General features: G+C 48.0%; 1 long non-coding RNA gene across 4 annotated transcripts in view; it reads left to right on the plus strand.

Annotated features, from left to right (window-relative positions):
- LOC106899962 overlaps positions 1–24,783 on the plus strand; it is a 47,077-nt gene extending 22,294 nt beyond the window's left edge. For 2 of the 4 annotated variants that reach the window (XR_001414101.1, XR_001414100.1), the window contains 5 exons: positions 4,051–4,193; positions 5,518–5,700; positions 16,785–16,880; positions 19,064–19,399; positions 20,743–24,783. This is a non-coding gene — a long non-coding RNA (uncharacterized LOC106899962). Of the gene's footprint in view, positions 1–4,050; positions 4,194–5,517; positions 5,701–16,096; positions 16,302–16,784; positions 16,881–19,063; positions 19,400–20,742 lie in introns of all 4 variants that reach the window. The other 2 variants (XR_001414102.1, XR_001414103.1) reach the window with 2 other exon arrangements.
- Positions 24,784–26,525: the final 1,742 nt, after the last annotated feature.

Raw genomic sequence — 26,525 nt, forward strand, 5'->3', positions numbered from 1 at the left:
CGCAGGCTCCTCAGTACCCCTCTTGCTTTCTGGGCTCTGTTGTCCCAGCAGTTTGAACAATGAAGTAGGATGGGGCCACGGAAATAATCTTTCTGCAGCCTTGCTGCCTGTTTAACTCTCAGCTGGCTGAGCGTTGCTTGGTGTGTTCATGAATCCTCATTAAAGATTTATGCCCCTCTTTAGAAGTGCCCTCCTTAAGCAACTCTTATTAACACAAGAGGTAAAGCCCTTCAAGGAGTGTGAGCTTTCTCCTATAAGCAGGAGAGGAATTACTGTTGTAGCCTGCAAAGAAATGAATCTTGCCATGTGAGTGCTGGGACAGGGCTCCCTCCCTTGCAGTCCGGCCCCTGTCTGAGGGAGCTCCGGCTTCTCCCACCGTTGGCATGAGGTCTTCAGGGCAGGGGAGATGTGCCAGAGCCTTGCATTACAGGAGGGAGACAAATGAAATAGTTGATGGAGAAAGATAAGCAGATGGTGAGGGTGGGGAGGAGCCCCCAGTCTGAAATCACCAGCTTAGCCATAGAACAGCCCGTTTTCCCAGAGGGTGCAGTCCTTCCCCAGGTCTCTCCTATCAGGCCGAGTCTGGAGCCAGTAAAGGAAATAGATGCTAATGGCTGGAGAAGTGCCAAGCCCTGATTCACGGTGCCCTCGCCTGCCCTGCAGCCATCATTTGAATCACAGCGGTTTGCTATTTGAAATGAAATGCAATGTGAACCAAGAGGGTTTTCTCACCTTCTTCCTTCTTTGCTTCCTCTTTGCACAGGTTTGTGAGGCCAGGACATCCTGGAGAGAGGTGCAAGACTTCCTGCATCCTTTCTTATAGGTAGCAATGGCAGGGGCAGGAGGGGCAGGGCACCGGTGCCTTTGGGGTTGGGAAGCCTGGCATTGCCAGGCAGGGCTGTCTGGGGATCTCACTAGCGTCCTTGGGGGTGTATGTGGAAGGTTGTGTCTGTCCTCAGCTGTGTGTGTCCTGTGTGAGCAGCTCTGATTTAGTCCCGTCCAATACAAGATGTATGTAAATGCACGGTCTGTGCTATTTAAATGGTGGGAAGACGGAAAGTCCCTTTGAATATTTACGTTAGAGACTATGAAATTTAATCAGCAATATTAACAAGTGAAGAACCCTGCTGAGATTCCCAGTGAATAAAAAGGTTTTGACAGAAAACGAATAACCTGACAGTAGCCGAGAGGGAACCTAGAGTAAAATTGCTTCAAAGGCAGTTAGTCCAAAAAGATGCAGGAGAGAACTCTTCCTTTATGGTGCCTTTAAAACAAAAGACTCCTGGGAACAGCAGTTGCTGGTTTCACTGTCCTGACTCCCCTGTAGGACAGTGCATGTGTGGAGGTGGATACGGGGTGTCCGTGCCGTGTCCTGGGCGTGCAGAGCCCCTGTGCCCCACAGCGTAGGTAACAGTATGTCTTGCTGGATGCTGTGCTTCGCCCTCTGCTCCGCCAGTGTCAGGATTTTCAGGGTGGTGCAGCGTGTCCCTGTACCACTTGCTGCCTCTTTTGACATTCTTCATGCATGCTGTGTGCTTTGGGTGTGTCTGGGGTGTTTGTAGGTGCAATTTTTCCTGAGCTATGTGGAGGATGAAGAGCATGCATGGCTTGAGTGTTGTACAACTGGGTACTATGGTGTGGAGCTGGGTGCGTTGCCTGCAGACTGAAGCCTGCTGTTAGCTTTGAGGTGGAGAGCTGTGCGTGGGTTGGGAGCTATTGGCTTCTGTTATGCTTTTGCCATAGTGAAGCAGTAGATGAGGCTGGACTGTGGCCACAGACATATACAGAGAGATTAAGGCCCATGGTGCAAACATCAGAGGGCTGATCGTGTCTGCTACAGCTGCAGTTTTGACAGCAAAGGCACAAACCTCCTGTGGAAGCATGCAGATTTTGAGATGCATGTTGTCCCTCACTGTCGGCGCTTGGGGAACACCACAGCATATGTACAGGCTATGCCCCTAGGCCTGTGTGGAACTAATTTTCTTAGGTGCTTTCCAAGAGTAGCCACAGAAAGCCCTTGAGGTTGCAAAGCAGCTGATGCAGGTTGACATGCTGGAGATGCAGTCATCTCCAAACTCATCCGAATGGAGCTGCCTCCTGGCTAGAGGATCTCTCTTTGTTCAATTACCAGGACAGGTACATAATAGCTCCTGGCATCTCCATTTAGTTCTTGTGCAAGAGACCAAGCAGAAATTTTCATCTCTGATCTGGCAAGATGGAATCTGAGCCCAGACTTTCCCTGTGCACAGTGACCGGTGTAGGGAAGAATCATCCTCATCCCATTCTCAATGTCTCCATAAAATGTTTCTGCTTCAGCAGAACCACAAGTTTGCCTGAATTTTCACAGCACTAACACCGTCATGATGATGTTTTTACCCCTGTGCAGAATATGCACTTGCTCTGCATGTCAGGAGCAGGATCTCAGAGTATCTCGGCAGCAAAAGCATAATCCAGAAGTACCAAATTGGCTTCTTCCCCAAGAAGTGAACCATGGGCTTCACCTTTAGCCTGGAGATGCTTCTTAACAAATATGTAAAAGGATTAAAGTTGGGCAGAATGCTTGTCTGCATCATAGACTTTTAAATAGCCTGTAACTCAATCTACTACTCAGAGCTGAACATTAAATGGCTACAAATGGAACTGGTGGGAAAACACGACCTCATTAAATCCATGCACCATTCATCTCAGGCTGGATGCAAACAAACCACATGCAGCTAGGACTTCAAGGAAAAAAAAAAAAAAAAAGGAATAACAGAGAGATGCGGTCTCAGCCCAACAAAGGTCATCATCTCTGGTACATCAATTACTCCCTATCCCTACTGGAGCAGTCTGACTCAACCACATGAGATTCTTGGGTCAGCCTGGAAAAAACAAAAATGATATTTTAGAAAAAGCCCCAAACCAACCAAAACAGCACTTCTTTTTTTTTTTTTTTTTTTTTTTTTTATTACAGAGGATATTAAACATATCCTAAATTATACATACATAAGGCTCATTACAAACACATCAGAGAGCTTAGGGCTGGTTATAAAAACATTACAAGGGAAGGCTTTGCAAGTTTGTACGCAGTAAAGAAACCACTGGATAGATTAAAACAGTAAAACTGTTGCTAAAACTACTTAGTGGTGGACCTGTACTCCTTCTCCTATTTGGGACTGAAGGTTGATGTCCAACTTTAGCAGCAACCAGACTGAGTGAACTAAAGCCCGAGAGAAACATTGACTGTTCCAGTCTGTGAGAAGTCCCTCTCTGTGCTCAGAGACAGTGGGGTCGAATAAAAACCCAGTAGTTTAAACTCTTCCATCCCTCCTCTGGTTGAATTTAACCAGCAAAGCAAACAGCTCTGTATAAAATCTTTGATATAGTAAAATGCAGATAAACAGGACACTGGAAAAGGCAGTCCCACAGTGCCACAACACGGAACTGTCTCAGATGTCTGCCTAGACCTGGCACTGAGTCACTGCGACTTGAAAAACTAAAGCAGATTACCAAATACAGAATTAGATTGGATTTAACATGAAGATGTATCTTTCTTATGCTCTTTCTGTATGGTTTTACTATTTTATGTAATCTGATGTGATTTCATGTCTGGACACTCATTTAGCAAAAGGTGAATACCTACAAGCAGCTATTATTTGTTACATCCCAAACAATACACATAATTTCTGATGGATGTAACTGAGGATTTGGAACACAGGTAAGAAACTCAGACCCACCTGATAAAGGATATCAGTAAGCAAATCCCAAATAGCTGAGAGCTGTTTTCAGCAACCATAGAGGATATGTCTACAGAAAGAAATAATTACCATCTTTGGGGCAGAAGGGTGGAGTCAGGACAGCTTCATAGCAAGGAGCGTTCTGCTGCTGAGCCAGCAGAGGATGCTGCAGAGGTTCATCCATGAACCATTGCTGGGTGAAGGTCATAAATACCTTGGATACCGGCTCGTGTGGTTGACTGCTTTTTTTTTTTTCTTTTTTTCTTTTGACATTGGCATTCCAGTAACTAAGCTGAATAATGTGCAGCTCCTTGCTCATGTGTTACTGTTACAGGAAGAAGTTTCTTCATGACTCATTCCCATTTCATACCCTTTGACTGCTTGTGAAAAATACAGCAGACATGTGTAGAGAGGTGAAGGCTCCTGCATTTTGCATTGGAAGAGGGATTCATCTTGCCAAGAGTATACAACGTAAATGTAAGTGCCTTAAATTTCTTTCAGAATTGGGAGCTCTGCAGAGATGTTCAGTTTGCAGATGAGGAAACCTATAATCACTCACCCAGCTGAGGCTGTCTATGTGTGTGCTGCGTGTCTGAACACTCTACTGCAGTCAATGGAGACATGGTCAATGCAGCTGCTGGAGTCTGGGGAGGGATTCAGCCCAACAAATACAATGTCTGGTTTGGCCTGACCTATTTTTGTCTGCTGGTGAGGGATGAGGATACAGGGCCAAGTTTCATTAGCTGAGGCTTTTATAGCCATTTGAAATAACCTGGGGTATCCAAGACATCCCCTAGTCAGTATGGACAGGACTTCCCAGAGGAACCTTCCAGAGATGCTGCTGGACTTGCATCACTCACAGTGCCAGACACTAGACAGACATGTCTTCTTTTGCACCTACGTTACACGCAATGCTCCCTCTTTTGCGCTGTCTTGGGCCTCAATTCACCTGTGCAGTCCATTAAGTGGAAGGCTCTGGGGTCTGCAGCCGATGCCCCCGCCTTGTCAATATTATAAATAGATCTTGGGGTGTGATTTGTTTATGGTAACGTTGATGTCTGGGGCTCAGCTGCTCATGCTAAAGCTTTTGGTACTGAGATGCTCTGGACTATCCTGCCTGGCCAGCGGTGGTCTCAGAAGGTGTACAGTGCATCTCCTGTGGTATCCCAGTACTTCTAACAAAAGCCCAACTGCGCTGTTACTGCACTGGCCTCAGATGATATTTATGCCTGGCCCCAAACAAACACAGTGTGTTCTGCTGAAACCCTGCTAGCAAAGCTACACAACAACCTGCCTTATTGACTCAAATCTTGTGCTTCAGAATCCAGCAGAAATTCTGGAGAACAAGGGACTTGTGGTACTGCAACAGCATCAGCAGCAAACTGTGCCCAAAATGAAAAAAAGGGGTTTAGTTCAAAATTCATGCTCCAAGCTGGTGGAGCGTGCTCTGCCATGGTACGTCCGAGCTTGAGGTACTGTAACGGGTACGAATTGATTACTCCTCTCAGAGTGTCTCGGTCAATCACAACTGCCACCAAACCTCTGAAGTGGGGCACACCATCTCCTCCTGCTTTCCCAGCAGTGCAACCCCCACCCTTGGGTGGGAGTCAACCCATCCATAAAGGCCTTTTTCTTTCTTTTTGATGGTTTCCCTTGCCACTTAAAGAGGCTGGATTAATATGAGCTGCATATTGCCCTGGTCCACAGGACTAGTAAACTCTCTAAGCCACAGAGCTAATGAGTTACTAATTCCTCCTCCTGAGTCACTTCTTGGATCCTGTTTCCTTTCTCTTTTCTGAAGCTGCTTTCTAAAGGACTTGGCCAACTGTGGAAAATCCACCAAACCTGATGTCTGGCCCCATTCAGATCACACACTGGGGCGGACGCGGGACTGACGTGAGCGAGCATCGCCCCGGGAGTGCGCTGGTTACCAAGCCCTCTGAGCAGCGCTGGGGGCCTTGGCTCCATCGCATTAGCAATCCAGGTCAGTTGTAAAGCGAATGCTGATTCTGCTGCCCTATAAAACATCTGAGTATGTGTGTGCATGCACGCGCGCGCCTGGGAATCATCCTGCTGCACAGACTGTCCCCCACGCTTTTTTCTCCCCTGTGTTGTTAAATGCTCTCTTGTTTCCCAATAGCCCGGAGCCTCGGATCAACAGACTTGACTCAGCTGCTCCCCTCCCTGCTCTTCATCAGGTTCCCTAAGAGCATTGCAAACAGATGCCAAGGTGCAAAGTCTATTAACAGAGGATCATGCAAGGAAAACTGAGAGATAGTTGGGCTATTTATGACTCTGTCTTTTGCTGAGGTCAAGCGCTTCTTGAATGGATGTTGTGTAGTGCACCAACCCCCCTCCATGCCCACCCCCTGCCAAATTCCTACTGTCATGGAGCAGCGGCAGTGAGATGGTGGAGATGCACCCCATCATTACATGGGAAAGAGGTCAATGGTTGGTCCATGTAGGCTCTGGTTCTTACTGTGAACCTTCTTCCTGCACAGACTTACTTCTAGCATGGTATGTCACTAACATATCATAGTTTAAGCTCAGGGCTTTAGAAAACACAAAGGATTTCCATGGGGAGCATCCCTGTCTCTGGCCTGGGAGCCCAGACTGGCTGGCTAAACAGTGCTGTTTGGCCTCAAAAGTGTGTCAGGGGCTGCACGTAGTCACTTGACGTTGTCCCTTTTGGAAGCCTCTGCTGAGAGTGACAGCTTGACAGTTCTGTGAAGCGGTCATCTGTCTGGAGGAATTAAGGGAGATTATTTATTTATATACTTCTACCACGAATAACAGGAATACAAGCACTGGCATAGACTCCCTCCCACGTGGAAGCAGGTAACTTGGCAGTCTCAGCGGAGGAAAGCCAAGCATTGTAATAGGTATTCCTGTTCTGCATTTTAAAAGGAACAGGAAGATGTTTCTTGATAAAAGAGATAATGAAATACTTTCTCCTCCTCAAGTAAGGAGATGGGATGTGAAGTGGCAATTGTTAAAGATGAACTTATCTAACCGCCCCCCTCCATTAGATAGCTTAAACCCAGTGCTAGTAAAAGGATCAGCTGGGGAGTTCTCCCAACAATTAACGCTGAACTGCTTTAAAGATCTATCCCAGTCCATCTGCATTCCTGCACACCTCCGGTCCTCTCCTTCCTCGTACTCGTCAGCCGTTAGCAGTCTCTCTGGTGCATAGATGTGATTACATTTCTGTAACTAATTTGGCAGTATGTGTTCAAACTCTCAGTCTTCTGGAGTACTGAGAGCACCACAGTCCCACATTCACGTAGCAGCAGATGGCACCGATTCACAGCCGCTGTGGTGAAACAGGGACCTCCACTCTGGTCTCAGCCCTAAGCAGTCTGAGCAGTTTTCCTTCTGGATGGTGGCACAGGTCCGGGTGTCCAGATGAACAGAGGGTTTAAGGTTCAGATACTTGCTGCCATCAGCTCTCACCCCATTTTACACCACTGCCAGGGAGAGCTGCTAATTCCCGTCCGTGGATGTGTCAGGGAAATGCGTTCGCTGGGAAGTCCCCATGAGATTTGGGAAGTCTGGGGAGGGATCCAGAGGAACAAGTTGTTGGAGCGAGGTGGAGTTGTTGGAGTGAGTCCAAGAGAGGACCATGAGGATGCTGTGAGGGCTGGAGCCCCTCTGCTGTGAGGACAGGCTGAGAGTTGGGGGTGTTGAGCCTGGAGAAGAGAAGGCTCCAGGGAGACCTTGGAGCCCCTTCCAGTCCCTAAAGGGGCTCCAGGAAAGCTGGGGAGGGACTCTGGATCAGGGATCATAGGACAAGGGGAAGGGTTTGACACTGAAAGAGGGGAGATTTAGATGAGATCTCAGGAAGAACTTCTTTGCTGTGAGGGTGGTGAGACCCTGGCCCAGTTTGCTTAGAGAAGCTGTGGCTGCCCCATCCCTGGAGGGATTCAAGACCAGGTTGGAGGGGGTTTGGAGCAGCCTGGTCTGGTGGGAGGTGTCCCTGCCCAGGGCAAGGGGGTGGGACTGGGTGATCCCAACTCAAACCATTCTATGATTCTGTGATCTTTCTGATTCTATCTTGGATCTTTTTTACTGGATCCATTCCTCAGTGGCCTTTGTGTAGCTCAGCAATCCCCAAATAATGTGATGGAGATGGGTCCTCCTGGAAATGCTGGGTGACCATGGGTGCCTGTGGAGCTGCTCAGTGTGGGCAGCAGCCATCCTGGCACTCGGGATGAGCGGGCAGAGCAGCCACGCAGCCATCTGTGGAGTCACCATTGCAGTCCCGGAGGATCGACATCCACGTTTCCTGCTGGTCTCCAAAGTGGGGGATACCTTGCAGGCAGAGGCATGGCAGCGTTGATCTGTTGCCCAGTCCAGCAGGGGTGAAGCACATGCTCCAGGTCTGCTCTGTTCTTCACATCTGGAATTGCACCCCCCACCCGTGGTGGCACCCTCTGCCGGTGGGGACGGCCCAGGTGTGTGGACATCTCTCCCTGTGGGTGGGTGCGAGGGCGGTTGATGGACCCACGCCAGCCTGTGTGGGAGGAGGTGGGGAGGACAGGCCGTGGGCTTCCCTCCTGCATTAGGTTTTCCTGGTCGAGCTTTGCGTGAATGTCCCTTAGCAACCACATTGGTTCCTAAGTGTGCTTATATTCCGATTTCCTTCACTAAAACTCCCCAGGAGAGGTCTGTTTCTGGGAGAGTCTCTCTTACAGCCAGGTGGCTGAGCTGGGCTTTCTGTCCCAGCTGGAGATGTGTGTAGTGGGGTGAGGTCTCCGTGCAGCTCCGTATCATGTCCTTGTGCAGATGGGCGAGGTGGGCAGGACTGAGCCCTGCCAGGAGGCCCTAAAGCATGCAGGTACACCCATGGTGCATCGACCAAGTCCCATCCAGGGGATGCTCGTGCTTGGAACACCTTCTCTGGCAGGTTGCTGCAGTGTGTCCCAGTGCCGACAGCCTCACACTAACTTCTGTATGAGGATGGTTTCTCTATGGGTAACTCTCAGTCATCAATCAATGATGTTCTTCTAAAAACACTAAAAGCCCCTGTGGTTTTGCTGCCTGGGGCAATAGCCTGTTTCCCTAAACAGTGAGAATCCTCTGTGCCGTGGGAGATCTTTGAACTTTCTACACAGGGTCACAGTAAAAAAAAACAACCGACCTCCCTTATCTGCCAAGCTATTTGAGATCAGTTTAACCCTGTGATTTGAAAAGTATGGAATTCCCCAGCCCAAAAGTGTTTTAGAAAATTTAAATGGATTTAGGCTTATCATTTCAACCTCTGAGAATATATTCGGCACAGCACAGAAATGAACAATTGTCATGATTCCTTGCAAGGCAATCCCAGGGCTGCTGTAACATCGTCACCTCTGTGATGCTGCATGGCATTAACATCTTGCCAATGGTGCAAACTGCACTGACACTGTGGCTTTTGTTACAGCCAAGGGGAAACAAGCCGCCACAATCTCACCAGTTGACTCCTGGCACCTCGTGCTTTCAGAGTAGTGCTGAGGTCAGGTTAGTGTTAAAGTTTTCTGAAACCCCGGGAGAGATATTCACCAGCTTGAGGGAGGAAAAGGCTTTGGATAAAGCTCATCTAGTGCACCTGTGGGGAAGCACAGGTACCTCTAGGCACTGCATTTCTTATTTGTTGATCTGAGCCTCGCCTTTACTCATCATTATAAAAGATCGAGCCTTTCCTGCTGCAGAAACAGTTCCTGAGCTGCCAAAAGACTGGACTAAGCAATGAACCAGATTCTGTGGTTGATGAATGGGAAGAGATATGTACTGGATGGGATTTTCCTGCCTTAAAGATGTGTCTATATCTGTGTGGGTGGCCCCAGGCTGCTTTTGGAGTTGAAGGTGCAGGTTTATTTCTGCCTGAAGCTGACATCTATATTGGGGAGGGGGAGGAGGACTGGCTCACACTGGCCTCAGTGAGCTGTTTCCAGTTAGTGATGGTTTAAAGGTGTTGAGAGCTCAGCTGACTCTATGTGTGCTCATCCAAGAGCACAGTATCCCCTTCTGCCATCAACAGAGGGACAGAGACCATAAGCAGTGAGATGCTCTGGTGATCCTCCCACTCTGGCACTGAAAATGGTTTGGCTGTGCCTGAGCCTGCGGCCCCACACTTCCCACCGTGGGTGGTTGTACCTTGCGAGGGCACTGGTGACGTGCTGGGAGCAAGAACAACTCTGATTGCTCCAGCTGACCCTGCTCTGAGCAGGGGAGCTTGACAAGGTAATCTCCAGAAGCGCCCTGCCAACCTCAGCCTTTCTGGGTTTGTGCATTACTGTAGGGACTGGAGCAGAGAGGGTTGTTGGGGGTCAGGGATAGGGAGAGAGCAGGGGAGGGAATGAGCAGATGGCAGCTCTAACCCTGGCGTGGGGAGCATATCTTCAGACGGAGAGTGAGGAGGAGGTGGTCAGTGGTAACATGTGAAGCTCCCGGTGACTTTGCTATAGCAGAGAAACCTGTGAGAGTCATGCCATTAAGGACCGTTGCCATTTCACGAGGGCACAGCATTTTTTGCGTGCCTGGTGTTGTCTCCTCAGATTCTGACATCAGCTCTCTCTGATGAAGATTTGCATTTTCAGCACTGAGTTGTTTTCATGCTTGGGCCCTCACTGCCCTCTCACTTCAGATGAGTCCCTTTCTCCGGCTTAGATGCAGTAACAGTGGAATCTACACTGATGGAGCATGTTAATGCAAAACTTCCCTGCCTGTTTGCACCTTTTCCTGGAGCAAATCCAAGGCTGCTGCAAACACAAAGGGATTCATCACTCTCCAGCTGTCTGCAGACAGCAAACCAAGAGCAATGTTTGACAGTGAGGAATAATTACCTTGCCAGCTTTGCTTTATCCACATTTCAAATTCAGAAGGGAGATAAAGCCACATTACCAATGGCTCAAGCGAGGATCCCATCAAGAAGAGCATCTAGTGCAGTTGGAAGCTCCCTCATCCTGGGAGAGATGTGCTTGTGGCAGCTGGGTGGAGGGATGAGAGGCACTGCAAATGCCACCTCCCACCATTCCCCAAGGGTGTCCTCGGTATCTGGTCCTTTCTCTCCAGGGGCTGGATTTGGTTACAAATGACCCTGTGATGCTTGAGATGCCCAACCAAAGCCTGGCATCATGAATCCTGCTCAGCCTGAGGAACAGCATCCCAAAGTGAAGTCTGTGCCAATTTATTTTGCTCATCCTTCCCACCTCTTTAATTAAATTAGCTTGAACATGAAGGGTTGCCTGACCCTTATTGGGTTAAATGAGTTAGTCGCCATGGCAACCTGCTTTTCAGAAGGTCTGACATCTTGCTGTCTCTCCTCCAAACCTTTCCACATTCCTCACATCTGATCCCTCTTCACACATGGTTTTTAAAGGCACAAAGTTAGGTTTGCCTCTGGTCCAGGCTGCTTTTTCAGTGCTATTTCCTAATGCTGTAGGATCTGCACCATGCTTTGGAGGGAGGTAGCTTTTCTCAGGCTGGTGGGATGACTTGAGAGCACTAATCTTGCAGTGACTTCAGGATCTGCTTCCTCCAGAGCTGCACAATGGTTTCCATTCAGATATTTTTTTGGTGTGGACCAAAACTTACAGAAAGTACTGCTCTGTGGTAATTCTCCTGGATGGAGAAAAAAAACTCAAGCCATTTAGAACTTTGAACAGGAACAGTCTAGCTGTTTCCAGCTGTCATAAATAAACAGCATGATTTGTCTCTGAATGCACATGCCTTGGAGTTGAAATTTAAAGTACTGACCCAGACCAAGCCAAGGGCAGAGGCCATAAAATCTGAAAGTGTCAGATGTCTACACTGTAAGGTTTGGGGCGGGTTTTTTCTTTTGGTGGCCGATGAGTTCCAATCCTAGGGGCTAGCAAAATTTCCAAGTAGTGGAGACCAGAGCACCGCCTTTTACATGCCCTATTTTGGCTTTTCCAAAGAAAACAAATAAAAACCCAAGAAATGTCATATTGAAGAACAGCTTCCAGACACTGTTGCCGTTGTAGGAATTAGCATGAAAAGGAAAGGCAGCAATGCACAGGAAAGGTTGGGAAATTACTTGACTGCATGCACTATTTATATACTTAGCAAAGAATGTGAGTGGAGGAATATTTATTATAACATGCAGAAATGTACTAAGGCTCAGGGATGAAAGATTTTTAGCAATTTCAAGCTCCAAATATGATTCAGACATTTAACAAGGAGGGGAATCTATCAGGAGAACATATTCTACAGGAAGCAATATATTTGCTATCTTTTTGCATCTTTAAATTACATTTGGGAATGGAGTTAATTTAAGATTCATTTAAGCTATTTTAGATGCCTACTTTAGGATGACATGACCCGCACCCATTACCTCCACTGACAGTAAAGGGAGCTTTGGGTGCCTGGATGAAATGCAGGTGGCTGTATTTTAAGCATCTATAAACAACCAATTGAATCCCTCCCTGGGGTGTCTCTCTAAAATAACAGCTTCAGATGAACTATGATAAATGCCTGATTTAAGAGTGACTTGGGAAGCTTCTCTAGATCTGGATTATGTAGCCAGTGCCAGAACAGGGATGAAAATTGCCTGGGTTTAAAATTGCAGATTTAGGGGCAAAATGACATGTGTATGCCCAGCCTCAGTTTCAGTCCTGTCATACACACAGGCATCAGATCTGAACACTTTCTCCAGTTTGTATACAGATGAGCCAATGTGTGATTAAACGTTTCAATAGGTTTAAGCAGTTACATCCTGCCTCTTGTTGCAGTGAATGCCAGACAGGGCGTTTGAAAACTGTCTACATGCAAAGTGTTTTGAGTTATGCTTTCATGGTACATTGCAAAAAGAGATAGAACGGTGCAGAAAAACATTAGCCACGTGTAGAAGGGACATGCATGTTTCGTGTTGCCTGCCTTTGAGCAGTATTTATGTGCAACCGTCTTTTGAAAAGCATGTGTCTGTGCCTGAGGGCACCAACAGGCTTTAATGGCCTGGACCTGCCCCACCTGGAGGTGTCCCGAGCCCTGCCCCTGGGCTTGGGAGCCTATTTCACCTCAATATTGCAAGTTGATAATGGGACAAAATGGGTTTTTATGTTGGGGTGTTGCTGAAAAATGATGCGTATAAAAAGCATGATTGCAGCCTCTTACACACATGAGGACACTGTAGTCAGGGAGGTCAGGGAGGCAATCTCTGCATTAGTTCATATTGTATTTAGTGTGTAAATTGTGGCATGGTGTCTCTGTTCAAGGACCTTGGCAATCTTATGTCATTATTTTTCCAGAATAAAGAGGGGGACCTCTCTCTTTCCTCATCAAAGCCAGAGCGGGCTGCACCTGTTTTATTTAGTCTGGATGGATGAAGCCATTGTACAAGGTTTAGGGCTGCAAAGGTCTACAATAAATCCAGTCTTATCTGCACCACGTGGGAAAACTTCACAAAGGCTGTACACTCCTCAGCTCATCTCTGGTGATAGTGTAGTTGTCCTTCGACATTCACGGCGTATTCTCTTTTCTTGTTGAAATTGCAGTCTTGAATGATAAAAGCTTTAGTGCGATTTGATGAATTTCCATAAGGCACTTGCCTGGGCATCACATGACTGAGCAACTGGAGCACCAGCAATACTACCGTAAGCCCAGTGAACTGCCAGGTCTCAGAGTAATTATAAATGAGGAATCACCATGAGATGAATACATTTCTAGTGGAGGACCTCAGTGAAATCTCCAGTTCTGAGCTCTCATGTTCCAGCTCCCCTCTCAGCGCATCTCTCCCACGCATCTTTGCTGCAAAAAAAAAAAAGAAAAAAGCCTTGTGCCTCATCTCCATGTCCTTCCTTTGTGCCTGAGGAAAGGCACAGCCTGGCTTCTCCTCTGATGCTCGTGTCTTCCAACCGTCAGGGGTCTCTGGCAGCAATCATCTCAGTCCCAGAGCTGAAGGAGGAGTGGTCGGTGAAGAGAGCTCCTAGCAAGAGGGTGAGGGACCCTCTTTCCTCATCTTTCCCCTACTTCTGCACAGAGAAAGGCGGGTATGTGTCGCATGGGGGTGAGCATCTGAGGGGAGATCTCACGAGGGATGTGGGGTGGCAGCTCTCTGTCTGCAGAAGGGGAGTGTGGCCAGACATGAAGTGTGAGGAGAGATGGCAAGAGCAGGGAGGAACATGAGAGCATGGGAGAAGCAGGGAGACTACAGAAGAGGATGGTGGAATTTGGGTGAACCTGGCAAAGGAGAGGGGGATGAAAGGAGATGAAGAGCTTGGGGAAGTGCCCAATGAAGCGAGCATGGGGGCAGAAATCGAAGAGATGGGTTGGTGGGTAGCAGAGCCCGCAACTGCCTCTTTTTCTTTGACTCACAGCTTTTGCCATGTGGGGATTTTTTAGGTTGGTGTGGATTTAGGTTGGGTTTTTTTCGTTTGTATTGTCGGTGTGCCTGAGTCATGAGTGAGTAACATCAGCCTGGTCCAGCCCTGCCCCTCTTCCCACTGGAGGATGGAATCATCCCTGCTCTTTTCCCAGGCATGGTTCAGCTGGGAGAAGACTTTCCCCTGCTGTCCCTGTCCACAGCTGGGGAAGATACCCTGGGAAATCCCCCTCAATACATCCCTTTATTTTCATATTGCATATCTACTTCTTCATTTCAATTAATTATTATAGACTAGGATTATTAGAAGCTTCTGGTCATTGTCTCTGGATATTTTGCTGGTGTCTTGCAGCAGAGCTGTTTCTTGCATTCCTGAGGGAGATGCTATATTTCTTATATTTCTGTTAATCTTTGTGGAGCAGCTGCAGTTTGTGTCACGGATCCTTGTCACGGATCCTTGTCACGGATCTTAACAGAAGAGCAGAGGCGATGCCACTGCACTTAGCCTGACAGGCTAACCTTGTTACAGGCATCCAGAAGACCTCGTAAAATGGTGTTGCCTTTGGCTGGATCTTGTTCCTGTAGTTTACTTATGAGGACATCATGTGTGGCAGTGACAGAGACCTCACTGAGGTGTTGATTTATCACAGCAGTGTCTCCCTCTCTATCTATTTCTTGTCAGTGGAGAAATTAGACTGGGAGGTTTGGCCCATGTGTCCAGAGGGCACTAGATGCTCTTTGAGGGAATTACATGTGTGTCAGAAACTGCTCTAAAAGACATTTCTCTCCAAGTGCAGGGCCTGTTCTCAGGTGTTTTATCAGCATGCCTGGCCTTTGGTAAACGCAGAGCTGTTCACACACTGAGTTTATGTCTCATAGCAGTGCAAAAGGGTACTTCTTGGTTTCCTGAAGGCAGCAAAATGTTCTCCTTCCCTTGGGTCTCTTCTGAGGTAGGCTACATGAAAAGTTTTGGTACACAAATAAGAGACATATTGTCCTCTTAGTAGAAGATAGCCAGTTCACACAGGTTCTCATTGTCAGAAGGTACTGTAGGTGGCTACCCAAAATGAAGTCCTTTGCACGTGCTAAGTACGGTGCATCATTAGTCATTGTGTTGTATATTGTTAGGTCCCTCAAAAGTCATTACTGAAGCCTGAACCTGAGGGTTAAACAGCTCATAATTACGCTAAAGCTCTGGCTGATGACTGAGTTAGGTTTATTTTTGCATAGATGCGGGTGTTGTGTACACAGCTGAAGTTGATGGAACATGCAGAAAGAGTGGGTTTGTGTCACCACTCGCAGTCATCCACTGAAAAGGAATCCCCGTTTGTGCCCTGCGCATCTGTGACAGTCAACAGAGATATGCAGGGGGCGTTGGGTCCTGCCGTACCATGGTGAAGTGCAATGCAATTAAGGGACCCCAGCAGCGGGGCCAGATGTGCACGTCTTCTCTGTTGATGATGGATTTCACTGATGTTAGGTTGTGTGATCCCCATGCTGGTAACCATTTCCTACCTGCTAGTTAGGAAGATTACAGCATTCAGTCTTGGGCTCTGCATAGGGTGTATGACCCAATGGTTGAGCTTACTGTGGTTTTCAGTGATCTGTGTGTGAGCAGCATAGCTGTGCTGGAGCTTCATCTGTGCTTTAACTTCTGGCAGAAGCACTGATTGGTTCTTCTCAAGGGCATGCGAGTGATGTCAGCAGAAGCCCAGGGACAAAGACTGAGATGTTTGGTCCATGCACTATTCACAAAAAAGCCCAACCTTCTGTTGTCAAATCCTCCTCTTCCTCACCCAGTCCTTATCCCCCTCACCCTCCCTATCCTTCCCTTCTACATCCCCTCTTCCAATCTCACATGCCCCCTCCTTGGCTGGTTGTATCCACAGGTGCCCAAAAGTCTCTGCTGTCCTGTATGCAGTGTAGCATATGGTGCATCCTGGACAGACACATCTCTCCTAGGATGAGGTTTGTCTGTTCTCAAAGACTGACACAGGGACTCTACATATGAATCTTTACTGCTTCGAGAAAAGAGGCAGATCTCTTGCTCCTCTCTCACCAGAGCACAAGAAAAGCACAGCCCACCACAACCTACCAGTGCTGTGTGCTCCTTGAAGACCAAACCCACAGCCACACATCCTGGGCAGACAGAAGTCTCCTCTAAGCAGGCGTGGTGGTTTGAACCATGGTGCCCAGAGTCTACGCCTGTCAGAGCCACCCACGGAGCAGCAGAGGGCTGAAAGGGCCAACTGGAACCGCAAGATCTGGTGAGGACCCGAGAACTGGAGACAGACAAAGAACTTGGATCCATCTGCTAACATGAAGTCATCACCTGATTGCAAAGCCAGAGAGCTGGGAGAGCATTTGAATGGCTGCTGCTGCTGCCGCAGTGATAAATTAGATAGCTTTGAGAGCACTTTAGAGCTGGGCGGAAAATTCAGTTGCTCTCCTGCCAATTTCATCCTGTAAGTGGAATTAACGCTTGCTTTAGCTGCACTCTCCAGCCATGAGCAAGTGTCCCTTGTTCACTGTCTCCAAGGGATTTTGCTCTCTGGGAATGGTGTGTATCTGAAGCAGGAGGAAGCGGGCAGAGGAGAGGCTTAGCTGCGTGCACAGCACCAAGGGGAGCACCACAGGAACATGGGCCCATCTTGGCCCTAGTGCCTCACTCAGACAGCTTAGACCTGGGTCTGAAAAGCAAGGTTTGAGACCACCGATGAGGCAGTGGCTTGTGTTTGTTTTTTTCCTAGAAGGTGAGTGAAGAGAAGCTGCCTGGAAAGGAGGTTTGGAAAGTTGAAGACAAGATCAGACGTTGGAAGCAGCAGCCATGTTCCGTCAGAAGAGAGGTAAGTCGGTGTTCCCCACCACAGTGCGATTTTTAAGGCCCAAGTTGACACTTAATGGAAAAAAAAAACAACACCACAACCCTCGCTCTGCCTCCAGAGGACACAAGATCTGGATGTGATTTGATTTGATGGCTCGCAATGTGCAGGAGACCTGATGTTGGAAAGAGGCCTCCAGCTTTGACTTCTATGAAACAGAGCAGCAGGAGAGCTCCAGGGAGGCAGCACACCCCAGGCAGTCCCTGACACCCTTCCTCCTGTCACGTGCCACCCGCGGGCCACTTTGGCCAGGTTTTGTGCCTGAAACAATGAAGGAGGCAGAACCAGAGAAGGGGGACAGGTCAAAATAGCTAGGGTTCCCAGGCACAGGGACTATTTTGCGAGGAGTGAGGAGACCATTGGCTTGAGCTGGAGCACAAGATAGACGTTTCTATCCTGAGACTGGAAAAAGAAAGTGCAGGAAGGGACACAGAGCTCCTGAAGTATGAAGCGCTGGGATCCATTGTAGATTTATGAAGCTGAGCGTGCAAGTGTAATGCCTGTCCCTCTGTCTAGGGAGTGTGCTGGTTCTTGCAAGATGCAAGAACAGAATTTCCCAGATGAACTACAAAATGTATGGGAAATTGTTTTAAGAATTAACCTTAACAGCTATCAGTCTCAGAAATCAACCCTTTTTTTTCTTTCAAATATTTCACAAAGCTGGACTTGCCCAAGTGCAGATGGTCATTTCTGGTAGAGTCTGGAGTGACAGAGCTGAGCGGCAGAGCACAGGGTGGAGAACAGGAGAAGCCCCCCTTTTTGGCAGAGGATTCCTACCTCATGCTTGGTAAAGCTTTCAGGGAGAATCCTGCTTGCCTTCAGTATTGCAGGCTCAGAAGCTGTTCTGTGAGCTGGCTGGTGAGGTACAAGGACAAAGTGATGCTGTGGCTTCTCTGTGAGGGGTCTGCCTGACCCCTTTTTCTGGTAGTGAGGTGTATCAGACTTGGCGTGTATTGGAGCTGCAAGGAGTTCTGTAAATCTGTTTCTTGCTTTGTGTCCAGGAACATGTTTTTGTTTTCCTGCAATAAATCGGGTTTTGTTCTCAGCTTGCCCTGTGAGCAATGTCAGCCTTGTCTCTGAAAAATACAGAGTGGATCTGTGGCACATGGTGGCAAAGGCCTGCTCCTCTCTTCCGGGTGCTGGGATTTAGGCTCGGACAGCTCAGGGGAATGTCCAGCACCTAAGCAAGCTTGCTTTCCTACCGACTTTGGAAGGATTGCAGGGGATTTGCACAGAGCTTCTCCATCAGGTTTGATTCCACCCTACAACATCAAGCCGAAGGGAGTGTGGCTGACAAGAGAGCCTGTGGCTCTTTACAGCTGAGAGTTAGGGGTCTCAGGAAATTGGTGTGTTTTCACTGCTCAGTGAGAGACAGCAAATAGCACCAATGACCAGGGCAAGGTAAGACTGGTGGCTTCAGCCTTGGCCAGTCCACTCCCTTGAAGTGGGTTTGGGCAGTCCCACTGGTATGAGCAGAACCCCAGTACCTCGAGGTCAGCGGCACCTGACCAGGACACTTCCCAACCATGGAGCTGGTCCTCTCTGCTGTAGGGCAGGGTGTGCAGTCTCCTGTGCTAACCTATGATGCTGTCCCCTGCAGATGCTAATGCAGTGTGAAGCTTGTTCCAGGCTTTTGCTAAAAGCCTCTGCCTAATTTATAGCCTAAATGTATTCATCAGCTCATTTGGTTTTGCTCTGAAGCATTTTTCAAATTTGGTATTTGAAGGAGCCTGTGTATAAGGCACCTGCTTAACTTCAGGCAGTGTAAGAAGCACCAATACATTTGATAATTAAATGTTTGCTGCCACCTAATTGTTCCTTATTACCCATATTCTTTGAGCCGAAAGTCTGTCTACTGGCACTCTCCCCAGAGTGCTGAGCTTCAAAGAGAGCTGGAGAACAGTTAAAGCACAGTATATATTTAAAATGGAGCCATCTCCAAAACTGTCAGGAAACAGATAAAGAAATTGAGAGAATAGCAAACCCAGTGGGCTAATTATAAACAGTCAAATATAGAAAAAAAGCAGATTGCAGCAAGCTGATAAAATGACAACAGCAGTAACATTGAAAGAGCTAGCACTTACCTACAAACACCAGAGCACTCGGATGAGCATGGTTTCAGCTCTAATCATAATTTTTGTCTGCAGATCTGAAAACCTGGCCTCTCTGTGCTGGCAGGATGATATGGATGTGTATCCAGAGATCAGCTGCAGCCACCAGCTTGACTTCAGCCTAAAACCAGAGGAGATCTGGCCTCGTGAATGAGTTTCCAACCACCTTTCTGCCTCAGGCTGGCTTTTCGCTGAATTTGAAAGTCCACCCCCGTGCTCTTCTCTGTTTTGAGCACTGTCCCCTGTCAGGTTGGATACGACCCACCTGCCTTTGCTGCCGCTCAGCTCTGCATCTTGTCTCCTTGCAGAAATCCCGGAAGGAATGTGGAGGGTTGAATGAACTCTACGTGCTGGCAACGCTGCAGCCACCTGGTGGGTTCACGCTTCTCCATCACATGTACTGAGCAAACGGTTGCATTTACACAGGCTTTCAGCAAGGGAAGCAATGTTTTCTCAGCTATAAATACAAATACATTCAAGGCAGCTAAGATTTTTTTTTTTTTTTTTAAAGCACTAACAGCCTGTGTGTGCAAGCAACTCTATTTTCAGCTGCATCGAGTAGGAAAGGTTTTGTAGTACTTTTAGTTGAACTTTATGCTTGTTATATTTTCTCCGTATTTTTTAGCGTGTCTTGAGAAAATGAGGTTTGTGCACAAATACAGGGTGTGTGATTGGGGAAGCTCATCCAAGTGGGTCATGGAGGGCAAATTAAGCCCTGGTTATGGGGTCAATGGTGTGTCTGTAGGCGTGAGCAGTCAGCAACCCTGGGACATGTTGCTCCAGGGAATGGGAAACATCTGCTTGAATGTCGGCCTCCAAACCTTGGAGATCAGTGTCTGAGCAGTGCAGGGCAGTGGAGAGCAAGGGGCACCTCCTGAAGGTGAGTCAGCTCATGCTGGGACAGGTGTCTACTGCTCTGTGAGTCATCCCTGTTTCTTGCCACTGACTATAAAGGGACCAAAACCTGATGAGCTCATTGGAGACATCTACTTTGGAGTTGTCTAAATTTGGATAGATGACTCTCACCAGTGGGCTTGACAGCCCTAGTGATGAAGGCTCAGCAGAGCTCCTGAATCCCTGCAGGAGGGGTGGCAAGAGGCATTGAGGATCTGAAATTGGCTCTACGCAGCCTGGGAATCACAGTGCTTCTGAGGATGGGTGCTGGGATGCAGTGGGATTAGCACATCAGTATTAGAAAATTAAACATACCTGGGACCACTCTCAGGTATGGAGGCTAAACTGTAATGGTGCGGTTTGTATCTATGCCATTAAACTCTTCCGAGTAGGCTGTCCTCAACCAGAGCCTCTTGGGAACAGTACCTCCCCTGCGCCTGGAAATTATTTGAGAGGGGGATGGTTTGCATGGCATGGCCTGGCCAAAAACATGCTGGAAACCGTTCAAATGATGTAGTGCTGAGGATGACAGAGCCCTTGTGCCAGGGAACATCTGACACCTCTTAATTTACTAGTGGAGATGGAAGTGCAAGGCTGCACTTCAAGTAGGGGACTGGCATTTGCCAAGCTGGGAACTGTGTGCTCCCTCTGGCACCCAAACTATAAGCATCATCTGCATCACATCTCCTAAAAGATACTTGCCCAATTTTTGCGAGTATCTGGTGGGAAAAGATTTGTTGTTTGGGGCTCAAACATTTTGGTTGCAGTAAGTCCTTCTTGTAAGAGGAAAAGAAATTGATTCTGGCTTAAATTTTTCACAGCAAACAGCAAGACATCCCCGAATGGAGACCTCATGCTCTTTTTCCTACTTGCCTTCCCTTCCTTCAAAAGGAGCGTTTTGCTGCCCTCTCCTGTGCAAAGACGGGCAGAAAAGGCACTGGACTGTTTGTAAATACGCTTTCAGGTCTCTGGGTGGAGAGGGAAAAATTGCAGTGCAATGTTTGAGGGCTCCATCGGACCCCACAGCAGCCAAAAGAGGCTGCTCAAGGCACTCTCACCTTTGCCAGCATCCCCAGGCCAGCTGGGCTGACACGCTTGTCCTACCTGGTGCAGTGGCACACAACAAAGCTGGAACCTGACAGCGCCAACGTACAGCCGGGACATGACTGCACCTACCGAACTCACTTTTGAGTGGAAAAATCCAGCTTTCTCTGGCTATAACAAATGATGCGATAAAGCTGTTCCCTAGATGCCTGCCCCTGCTGTGCTCTGAGAATGAGACTGAAGCATCATATTGATTTGAGAAAAGGCCAGATAAGGGTTTTATCTGGGATGTCTCAGTCTGAGAGGAGAAACTGAAGCATGTTTCTGTCTGGACATCCCACCCTGGTCTTCAGGGGCTGCCTGCCTGGATCCTCAACCAGCTTGCACTGTTATCAGCCCTGCCTTGCTATCGCGTTCCTTAGGTGACAATCTCTTTCAACTGCAAGAGAAGAAAAAAGCAATCGCTTATCAGTTCAAACCTGTCGCATCATGCCTCTGTTCAAGGGACTTCCCATTGCTTTAGTGATTCCAGTAGTAAGGGACATTGCAATGATGCACCCTGAGGACATTCAGCTTGTATTAAACATTAGGTGGTGAATGACTGGGAGACTGAGGCTCTCCAAAAGGTCTCTAGGAAAAACATGGGGATTTTTCTAGGTGCTGACAGACGCTGCTGCACCTGTGACATCTGGACTCTGGCAGCAGAATGAGAAACTCCAGGGAAAGGTGGACAAATGCGGGAAAATGACCCTGTTGTAAGAGCCAAATTACTGCCCTCCAGCACTGAAGATGATCTGGGTGTCTGCAGAGATATCAGGTATTAAACACAAGATCGGTCTGGCCACAAGTATCAAACAAGCCACAGAATTTTACAGAGTTCTTAATAAGCCCATGCATGGGCTTTATGTGGCAAGGTTTTTGTAGTGGGGAAACTGCAGGGGTGGCTTCTATGAGAAGATGCTGCCCCCTTGTTGAACAGAGTCGTTTCTAGCCAGCTGCAAGACAGACCCACTGCTGGCCAAAGCTGAGCCCATCAGTGATATTGGTAGCGCCTCTGTAATAACATATTTAAGAAGGCGGGGGAAAAACCCACTTTGCAACGGCAGGCAGAAGAGAGAAGGGAGAATATGTGAGAGAAACAACTCTGCCGACACCAAGGTCAGTGCAGAAGAAGGGGGAGGAGGTTCTCCAGGTGTCAGAGCAGAGATTGCTCCGCAGCCTGTGGTGAAGACCATGGTGATACACACTGCACCCCTGCAGCCCGTGGAGGTCCACGGTGGAGCAGAGATCCACCTGCAGCCTGTGGAGGACCCCATGCCGATGCAGATAGGTGCCTAAAGCAGGCTGTGACCCTGTGGAAAGCCTGTGCTGGAGCAGGCTTCTGGCAGGACCTGTGGCCCCATGGAGAAGAGCCCACACCCGGAGCGGGTTTTTGTGGCATCATGAAGATAGATGAGTCTGAAAGCTATTCCCCAGCAAGGCTGTAGCAGCTGGTTCACACCTCTCACCGGGGACCCTTTTTAGCCCATTGCAAAGGTGCAGCTCTCTGCCAGAAGCCACTGTGGGTGTATGAACGTAGAGGCACCACAGACCTGGGTTTCCCCTAGGTCCTCTGACTATATCTTATGTCCTGTTGGACACCTGATCTGGCATTAGGACTCCCTCCCTTATGACAACAGGCTCCAGCTGCGCTCCATGACCCAAATGTACTCCTGTCCAGATGCTGAAGCTCCCAAAGTCCAGGCTTTGCATCCATGCCCTGAGAACTGTGGGATAATGCTGCCCACGTTTGCAGCCAGTCCCCACTGCTCACGTGCTGGTCTGTCATTTTCCTGACGTTCTCCCTGTTCCTTTGTTTCTGTTTTTGTCTGAGCTTTGGTATGTGAATGTTTGAGCTTGTTTATCTGTTTCAGCTGAAAAACTCTACAAGCTCCAGCAAAATGCTAATAAGAAGCATTTGCTGCAGCTAATTGAACTGCTTCTATGATCCTCCGTAATTATCTCCTTGTACAGCACCTACCCTGAGAAAGGCTGTCTAAGAAAGGCAGAATGGATGCCAGAGATAATCAGATACCAGATCTGGGAAAAGGATTTAATTTTCTTATCCAAATTAAGATTTTTTTTGGATTGATTACCTCACTAAATATTTGCTGTTGGGAGCAAACTAAGCTGGTGCTGGTGGGGACTGCAAAGGGAATGACGGGTGCTCAATTATTTACAGACTTGCTTGGCTAGCTGACTGTGCGCCAGGAATGCAAAGAGAGCCGTCGCTGGGAATCTCATCGGAGATTTTTCATTGCGAGTAAAAAGCAAGCAATGACAACAGGGAATGTTCTCCTGAGTCAAAATGCTGAAACCAGCCCAGTGATAAATTGAGCTGTCACCCGGGCTTGATTATCACATCTAGAGCATGCCTTACCCCAATCTTTCCCCAAACTCCTTGAGTTTGCAGACAAGGAGCTTGTATTGGGTTGGCACAGACCTTCGAGGTCAGCAGGTTGCAATTGCTTGCAGTGCCTTTAGAAATCACAATTAATAAGTGCACTAGCTTTGTCCTTACCTAGCTTGTAGGTCTTTTATTGGTGCAGCCCTGAGTTGGGTTGGACGTATTGCACGCTCAGCACGCTCATTGCTGAGCGGTCAACGCCTGGCTTGTCCTGATCTTTCATGCATCTCTATAACTCACAGCAATAGAGACAGCTCATAACAATTAAAACCAGTTTATAAGCTGTGCAGAGATGATGCAAATTGTCACAACATTTTATGAGTGTGGTCCAGAACTGCAGTCACAGAACATACGATAGGCTTGCAAGTGAAGGAAAACTCATGTATTCTTCAAAATGGGAGAAGAAGAATTTGGCAGTAGTAGCTATTAATAAGTTATGAAATATGGGTTGCTGTCTAGGAAGCTCAAATATCAATGAAAAGCTGTACAGAAAAAGCAGAAGCTAGCCATGTGAATGGTTTTATATACAGATATATATATCTCGAAAAGAAACCCTTGCAGTGGTATTGCATATCTAACTGGTTGTGGATGTTAAAATTGTTGTTAAAGGCCTAGAAAATCTTAGATGGGCTGAAGTCATGTATTTAGGAAGAAGCTGAATAATGTCATCTTACATTCACAGCAAAATGGGAATTGTATGACCTGCAGGCTGCAGTTCGGGAGGGCTGTGAGATCATCCCACTTTCCACTGAACGGGGGTTGGCAAGTAATGGTCCAGTCTGTTAAAAGCTGCTGATCAGGACAATGCCCTGTGAGGATTTGGACTTCTTCCTGCCTGTGCCTGTAGGTGCCTGATTGCACTGGCCCATGCCAGATTCACGGACTTGACAGAGTTGGAAGGGACCTCTAGAGATCATCCAGTCCAACTCCCCTGCTAAAGCAGGATTGCTCAGAGCACATCACTCAGGACTGCATCAAGGCGGGTCTTGAAAATCTCCAGGGAAGGGAACTCCATGGCCTCTCTCAGCAGCCTGTTCCAGTGCTCTGTCACCCTCACTGTAAAGAAGTTCTTCCTCATGTTTGAGTTCCAGCTGTGGAGTCAAGCCTGGACCTGGGGCTGCCACTAAGACCTCATCAGCAAAGAGATGAACTGCTTCATCCCTCTTACTTCATGCAGCTAGAGACATTGCTCATGTTTATTCATCCCATTATGGTGTTTCTATTTGTTCAATTGTAACATTAACTAGGCAAGATGCCAAAAAGCATCTGCTAATATTAAGCATATAATTATAACAATGATATGATTGCAAGTTCAGCTTCACTTGCTGTTATGAGATGGTGTTAATTTGGCTGATAAAGGGAACTATGTTGATGTACTGTATGCGCAAGTTTCTTTTAGGCCTTATTTACACCGTAAGTTACTGAAGGGATCTACATTTTTATGTGTATATGTATTTTCCACTAATAGGCTTCCATCCTCATCACCTGGAGAGAGGAAGAGTGCGAGGCGATTGGTACAGTTTGTGCCTGTTGGCAATAGGTGCTCAATCTCACCCCTGGCACAAGGTGGGACATGGAGCTTCACCTCCATCAGGCTTCGGTAAATCCCAACTCACAGTCACGTTTCCCTCAGGTCCTCATGCTGGACTTGGGGAATACAAGGGACAGATGCGTGCATGTCCTCCAAGGCTTTGGGAAATGAATGTTTTTTGTGGACAGACTTTGCTTGCTGGTGCAGGACTGTCTCTGGGCCAGTTTGCACCTACTCCCTGTGCACTTGAAGATCTTCTGTAAACTGCCCCAAAAAGGGTTTCAGAGGTGCTGCCTGCCTGCAAACCCATGGAGTAACAGTGGCACCAAGTGGGCATATATGGGAACAGAACAACTAAAGCACAGCATAAGGGGACGTTAGAGAAGAAATAAATGTGACTAAGACTCGCCATAAAGCTCTTTATGGTAAGGGCATCCCACAGTATGACCTAGTACTGGTGGAAGTCTAGCCCTGAACAGGAGGTTGGCTTGCAGACCTCCAAAGACTCTTCCTCCAACATGACTCAGGTTTACCAAGAAAGTAAAGGGGATGTAAAAGAGCAGTTTAGCCTCTTCTCACACAGCATCATCTACGGAGATCCTTCCCACCATTAGCAGAAAGGACAGAGTCCCAGTAAAATGGGGACCTGGCAAAGGGGATACCCAGCACACATGCAGACTCCTGTGGCCTCTTGTCACCCACAATTCCTGGCAGGGCATCAGCAGGCAGCGCCTTCTGGTTCTTCAAACTAGCCACAAGAGCTTTCGGATATCTGTGAGCAAACACTTTCCAGTCTCCTTAGCCTCAGTATTTAAAAGCATCACCTTTCTCCTGAAGTTGGTGTCCTCCAGTTCTAGGATCCTTGGCCACAGTGCAATTGGGGACTGAACTGACATGTTCAGTTCGTATGGAGGGAGGAGGAACTTTCCCTGTTGCTGCAACAAGCCACACTCAAAGTGAGCCATTGGGCTTGGAAAGATGCTGATCTGAAGATGCTCCTCAAGGAAACAGCCATTAGGCACCTCTCCCAGGAACAGGATGGGATGAGCCACATGGATTTGCCCTGGGTTTTGGTCCTGTCCTTCCCTCCCCCTTAAGATGCATCTCCCAGCCTGAGGCCTAACCATCCATAGCATCATCAAGTAGCCTGTGTTGGTCTGCAGATCGTGTAGCTCAACCCCACCCAAAGCAGCTGCTCCTCGCTTGGGTTTTAACTACTATTGACTGGGGTGGTGCTGAGTCTGATGTGGGGAGGCACTGCTGCAGCTCGGTTGACTCACTTGATAACGAGCTTCTTCCATCCCCCAGATGCTTTCTTTCCACGCTGCTGTGAAAGTGCCGGTAGGAGCCACCTGTGAACTCCTTGGGGGCTGTGGCAGGACAGGGCTACCTGGCTGTAGTGGGTGACGTTGGAAGACTGAGCCCAGGGGAAGTGAGGCGAGACTCTGGGATGGGAGGGAATGGGAAGGGAAGGGAGAAGACAGGGCATAGGACCGCTGGGCAGGGTGGAGGAAATCCTTGCTACATTGAGTGCTAAATGTTCCCAAGGGACTGGGAACATTAAAGGAAAAAGACCCTAAGAA

Source organism: Calidris pugnax, unplaced genomic scaffold (genome assembly GCF_001431845.1).
Source record: "Calidris pugnax isolate Ruff unplaced genomic scaffold, ASM143184v1 scaffold1007, whole genome shotgun sequence".
Taxonomy (NCBI): domain Eukaryota; kingdom Metazoa; phylum Chordata; class Aves; order Charadriiformes; family Scolopacidae; genus Calidris; species Calidris pugnax.